Here is a 7,113-nt window from a genome sequence, read left to right on the forward strand (position 1 = left end):
TTTCATTATTCGTATTACCCGTTTCAGTTTACTTATACTATTTCAGTATTTGTGCTTAATTAGTAAATTAAATTACTTAAAAACACTGATAATACATATATTTAGTCAAATAATTAACATTTTTAGGTTGTAAAACTTTAATTGTCTAATATTAATATTTTCCATAAAAATTAGGTTGCCATTCTTTTTAGGTGTTTTGTTAATATTTTGGTGTATATGTAGAATTCTCCAACCCGTACCGAAAATAAATATGATCATCATCTTCACCAGCTGGAAAATATACATTTTTTGCAATCCATCCATAATAATCAAGCACAAACCGTGTTTGTTAAAAATGTTAAAGTAATTTTGTTACGTGGTGTTAAATCTTGTCCCGTCACATCGCTTTCCTTCCCGTCCTGATCCATCCTGTTAGATATTTTATGTCCCATAATCATTTCTTTTTAAATAATTACTCATATAATAAATTATGACTAAAAAATTAGACAAAATACACGTATTCTCCATTTGAATGTTTAATATATATAGTTACAATTCCATTTGGGCTGAAATTTTTGTTTTTAAATATGTTTTAGAAGAATTTTATTTTAAATTGTGAAAATTTTCTACACCAGTATCCCTACTTAATTACATTTCCATAATTTTCGTTTTGTTTTAGTTACAAAAATATTTAATATATGGAAAAATGTAATCCATACATTTAAGCATAATAAATCACGTTATATGAGAAATAATTGTATCAATTAATACTTGCATAATCATTAATGTACTTTCCAGTTTCCATGATATTAATAGCATATTTTCTAATCCAACTTTTGATTCAATTTTAGTTAAAATTGTATATTATTTTTTTAATATCATTAGATACAGTTTCTTGTAAAATACAGTTTCTTGGTGAGAAATTCTGCTTGGCTCTCATCTTCCATCTCATTAGATACAGTTTCTTGTAAAATAAAATCAGCACAATAAACTTTCATAATACTGTACTTAACTTTTTTGTGTTTACTATCCCCACATGTCTTCGTTATCAATATCACCATCTCTTTCTTATAACTTTTTTGTGTGTCAACAACATCAAACTCATGCAATAACTCCTTCTCATCCTCATTTACACCAGGATCAAGTTCTAGTTCTACAACACCATCTTCCCTGTCAGGCTTAGCTTTGGCCTCTCCGTGAACATCAATCTCACCTTCTTCTACTTCAGACTCCACCCCACCATCGTCATCAGCCTTTCAACCACATTTACACTGGTGTAGAAAATTTATTTTATACAAAAACCTAGAAACAATAAATCATGTAACAGCTTCCAGCTTTCATATTCTATTTGAAACTAAGAAAACCAAGCTGAATTAGGTTTGATAACATATGCTGGTACTACTCCGCTTTTGAAGAGAAGAAGAGCCTTTGAGCACATAATCACCTTTGTACGTATAACACAAACATTATTCTCATTATTGGTCGAATGTTGTATACGTTTCGGTTGGTTGGTTTGAGTTTTGGGAAGTCTATTGAGGAGGTTGGAGTTCCATTGGTTCTTTATTCTGTTGTCTGTTCAGCCTGGAAGCCTCCCCAGCTATCAATGACCATCTGCATTAATTAATTATCATGTCAGGTAACAAATAATTTTACTACAAAAAGAAAACTTCTATGTGGTTTGGTGAAATACTGTTTCGAAATAGATTATGGAGACGGATTATGAGTTCTTTCTCAGATGAGGTGCTTCTGCGCTTTATCCCGGTCTCAAATAGTTCTTCCACCGAAGTCTACAACTTTTGTTAAACTCTTGAGCCCTGTTATGTTTGCAGAAGACTATTACTGTACGTCGAAGATGTACCATGTACACATAAAGATGGATAAATAGAGAGATTCGTACCAGCTTGGTTTGGGAGAGTGCTCCACTTGCCTTCACCATGAGTGGTTATGTATTCTCTTAGGATCTTGTCTTCATGATCAGTCCAAGCTCCTCTGTTTAACTCCGCTCTCTTCAGAGTATTAGTTGCTCTCTTTCTCATTCTCTCATGGTTGTGATGGCTACAAATTGTCTTTAGTTTAGTGTTGTGAACAGAAACTGTTTTTGTGTTTAGCTGAGTAATTTTTATAGGGGAGTTGTTGCAATGTCCGTACGGCAATCGCTTTACAACTAATCTCTGCAAATTTATTCGCAATCCATCAGTGTAACAAACCAAACCAAACCTACAAAATTAATTAATCAAAACTTGCAACTTAGATTAGCCAAAACGTAAGAATCATCTTTTCTTGCTTTATATATCTCTGTTTTTCAAATCCAAAATTACTTAAGGATGCATAAATCTTTCTATCAGTTTTATGACTGTAGGTATCATAATGTAAAAATGTTGACCAAACGTTTTCTCATCAAATCCGATACTAATGAATGAAACATTTTAACTGATTACCAAACCTATCGACATGTATAAGAAATCAGTTTGCTGCAAATTGAGAGGAGAAAGACAAAATCTAAATAGCATGTGTCAATTAACTTAGCACAAACTTACGATCAAAAATAAACTAAGCGATTTGCGGAAAAAAAAAATTGAGATAGAATCAAGATCAAAGAACTAATTTTGCCCTAAACAATGAGTGGAAGTCAAAAGAGATCTTATATCTCTATCATTGAACGAAATAAAAAGAAGCAATTAGGGAGAGAGAGAGAGAGATAAGGGACGATACCAGAACGGCTGCGTTCGCCATGTTTATGTCTCTCCTCTATGGCTCTATCGGTTCGCCTGCGTTCTCCATGTTCTCTTCTCTTTCGAAAAGAAAAAAAAAAAAAAAAAACAAACACAATAAAGAGAAAAGAAGATCCGCGTGTTTTAACCGGGTAGGTTTACTAATACAACCTTTTAAAAAAAAATATGGATAGAGTGATGAACGGTTATGATTAAAAGAATCTCAAAATCTATGGCCAAAAGTTTTAAATTGTTAATTAATGAAAAAGATCCGACCCGGGAGATGGATCCGCGCGTTTATCCGGATGAAGAGATGAGTAAAAAGATAATTTTACCCTTTTTCCAAATGAATAAAATAGTCTTGAAACCAATGGCATTGTATTGTAAATTCTTACAAAACTAAGGTTTTTTTCAGGCAACGTTTTTCTTTTAATAGTAGGGATATATTTTATAGATTAGCAAATAAATAAGCATGATATGCTTTATTAGCTAATGTTTTATAAAAGATCTATATTCATTGATAAATGATTAAAACATATATATATATATATATCATGCTTATATATAGATAAATGATTTTATAAACGTTTTAAACAGAAAATATATATATATATATAGATATATTCATTTAACGTTTTAAAAAAGAAATTAAGTATAAAGAAATGATGCTTAATATTTATATAAGTTTATAATGTTGTGAATTACTTTATTCGTTTAATCACAAATTTAAATCTAATCAAAATTAGATATATATAATCATGATTAAATATTTTAAATCATGTCATCCAATCTTGTTTGGTGAATAAATTGAAAATTTAGTAACAAATTACTAAATAATGTTTATTAATTATATTTTCTTGGCATCATTTCTATTAGAAGGTTTAAGTCCAAGTATATTAATTATATTTTCTTGGCATCACTTCTATGAGAAGATTTAAGTCCAAGTATATGATCATAAAAAATTCTCATATTTTTAGAATAATCTAAAGAAAGTAAATGATTAAAATTCTATAAAAGAATACAAATCAACTTAATTCCAGTTATTATTAAGATTATATATTACAAAATAATATCATTAATAAAAAGATGTTAGAAAATATATAATCTATTTTTTTCACAAAATATTGTTGTCATGTAAGACACAAAATACTGAAAAATATATATTTTTTAAAAAATATTAGTATTTGTGTTTGTGTAAAAATTATGAGATGTTGATGTGAATCACACCCTATTGACTTGTTTTACTCTTTAAAGTGAATATAACTTTATGTTATAAAATAAAAAAGCCACACCATTGATGAGAAAGTTGTTATAAAAGTGGTTATGAATGTGGATGTGATATCTATAAAAAGTCCGTCAACGTCGACTAGTTTCTCCACTAGAAGTGAATAATAAGTACTAGAGGTACTTATCTCATATATGTATATATGATGATGAAAGAAGCAAGTGTGAGATAATTTCCACTATTCTGCTACAATATTAAGAAGTGAAAAAGTATTGAAAGCTCTTGAAGAGTATATATACTATTGTATATGGGAACACAATTTGATATTAATGTGTTATAGTCTCCCAAGTCTCAAAGTTAAAAAGGTCAAAGATATAATAGACGACCCAATTTGAGAATATTATTGATTACAGAGTGGGATTCGAATTGAGATTGATAGACATGAAGTGTCATCATCTCGAGGGGGAGAATCAAGGAATCCCACATACAGAGGTGATGAAACAGATATAAGATTATGTTCACACTAAAATGAGTTTAATCACTTATATGAAAGAGCAAATTTTGAGGATTTGAAAAGTATTAATGTTGAGACAATAAGGAAGGAAAAATACTTTGAAATCATAAGTATTTTACCCAAGACGATAAAAGTATTTTAGAGATTACATGCATTATCTAGAAGATAAAATGTTTTGTGAAAATCTCACTGTTTGGCATGAGCGGTTAAGCCATTCTGGTTAAGTAGTGATGCGAAAGAATAATCAGAAATTTCTGAAAAGATTCATTAGAGAACCTAAAGAGTTTTTCTAGTGATTTCTTATGTGTGCTGCTTTACAAAGCAAGCCGATTATATATGGCTTTCACCGACCCCAAGAATTTGGATAGTGTCAATTTTCTGGTATGTATACAAAGAGATATTGTGGACTGATCATCCACCATATATTCGAGTTTGCAAGAGTATTTGGTTAATTGACAATGGTGGTGAAACCAGGCTATGTGATTGACAAAAATGACTCTATATGTCAATAAGTTCGCATCTGGCCAATGAATTATTGTAACATCCGTGAACCAAAATCCCGGTTTGGGAGTTGCATCGGTCGATGCAGATGTTGCATCGGTCGATGCAAAGTCAAGTTCCTGCGTTTTTGACTTAAGGCTAAACGCTGCGTTCTGGGTGAAGGAAAACCCTTAACACGATTTTTGTCTCATTCGTGGTGTTGTGGCCGTTTTTGAGATAGAACGAAAAGAGAGAAAAAAGTTCTNCCACATACAGAGGTGATGAAACAGATATAAGATTATGTTCACACTAAAATGAGTTTAATCACTTATATGAAAGAGCAAATTTTGAGGATTTGAAAAGTATTAATGTTGAGACAATAAGGAAGGAAAAATACTTTGAAATCATAAGTATTTTACCCAAGACGATAAAAGTATTTTAGAGATTACATGCATTATCTAGAAGATAAAATGTTTTGTGAAAATCTCACTGTTTGGCATGAGCGGTTAAGCCATTCTGGTTAAGTAGTGATGCGAAAGAATAATCAGAAATTTCTGAAAAGATTCATTAGAGAACCTAAAGAGTTTTTCTAGTGATTTCTTATGTGTGCTGCTTTACAAAGCAAGCCGATTATATATGGCTTTCACCGACCCCAAGAATTTGGATAGTGTCAATTTTCTGGTATGTATACAAAGAGATATTGTGGACTGATCATCCACCATATATTCGAGTTTGCAAGAGTATTTGGTTAATTGACAATGGTGGTGAAACCAGGCTATGTGATTGACAAAAATGACTCTATATGTCAATAAGTTCGCATCTGGCCAATGAATTATTGTAACATCCGTGAACCAAAATCCCGGTTTGGGAGTTGCATCGGTCGATGCAGATGTTGCATCGGTCGATGCAAAGTCAAGTTCCTGCGTTTTTGACTTAAGGCTAAACGCTGCGTTCTGGGTGAAGGAAAACCCTTAACACGATTTTTGTCTCATTCGTGGTGTTGTGGCCGTTTTTGAGATAGAACGAAAAGAGAGAAAAAAGTTCTTGAGAAGTTTTGGAGATTTTGGGTGATTGGTGGCATTTCTTGGTGAGATCTGAAGCTTAGAACGTTGTAGGAGCTTCCTAGGAGCGTTTTCTTCTTGTGTTTTGGTTCAGATTCATCTTGGCAAAGGTAAGTGCAGGACCATGGCTTATCTAAGCTAGAGAACTCTCTAATTTGCTTGTTGTGTGTTTTAGACTTGTTAGATTGTTGTTCTGGACGTTAGGAAGCTTTCTTGTGGCTTGGGATCGAGTTTCATAGCAACGAATCCAACCCTCCTAGAAAGCCTCTAGATCCTTCCTAGCTCCAAATCTCACAAGAACAGCTAAGAAAACTCACAAATCTCTCTCAAAACCGAATTCTCCTTCTTCTCTTTATTTCTTTGTCAAAAACGGCCAAAAGGGAAGGGAAAGGTCGAGTTCTCCTTTTAAAACTCGAGTTTAGGGTTTCCCTAAACCAACCACACAAACCGGACGATTAAAATCGAACCAATCGAACCGTCAACAACCAGTGTCGATCGACACCTCCTGTGGTGTCGATCGACACCCTCACCAAACTACCAAAAAAATGGTTTGCGGGTGTTACAATTCTCCCCCACCAATCTAGATTCGTCCTCGAATCCCGAACGACCATCAGCCAAGGACTCCCGTGCAACCGTCTCCACGGCCCGCCTTTCTCCGACCGATTTACAAAAGGTCACCTCTAGGCGATAGACTCACGCTCCAGGCGTCATTTGCTCTCGACTTTTTGGACTTTCCTTTACTCATAGGGCTAAACCTTGAGTTTTTATTGGCTCCTCATCAGGCCGAAGCCTGCATGCCATAATATTGGCTCCTCATCGGGCCTAAGCTCGCATGCCGTAATATATATAAGGAAAATCCAAAACANATACAAAGAGATATTGTGGACTGATCATCCACCATATATTCGAGTTTGCAAGAGTATTTGGTTAATTGACAATGGTGGTGAAACCAGGCTATGTGATTGACAAAAATGACTCTATATGTCAATAAGTTCGCATCTGGCCAATGAATTATTGTAACATCCGTGAACCAAAATCCCGGTTTGGGAGTTGCATCGGTCGATGCAGATGTTGCATCGGTCGATGCAAAGTCAAGTTCCTGCGTTTTTGACTTAAGGCTAAACGCTGCGTTCTGGGTGAAGG

At 33.4% G+C, this 7,113-nt stretch overlaps 1 long non-coding RNA gene across 1 annotated transcript; it reads right to left on the bottom strand.

Moving 5' to 3' along the window:
* On the bottom strand, positions 903 to 2,816 carry LOC104787317. Its single transcript, XR_002038139.1, has 3 exons — positions 2,692 to 2,816; positions 1,670 to 2,196; positions 903 to 1,590 (listed from the first exon to the last, which is right to left on the bottom strand). It is a non-coding gene; the product is annotated as a transcription factor TT2 (long non-coding RNA).

This window comes from Camelina sativa, chromosome 5, assembly GCF_000633955.1.
Source record: "Camelina sativa cultivar DH55 chromosome 5, Cs, whole genome shotgun sequence".
Lineage (NCBI taxonomy): Eukaryota > Viridiplantae > Streptophyta > Magnoliopsida > Brassicales > Brassicaceae > Camelina > Camelina sativa.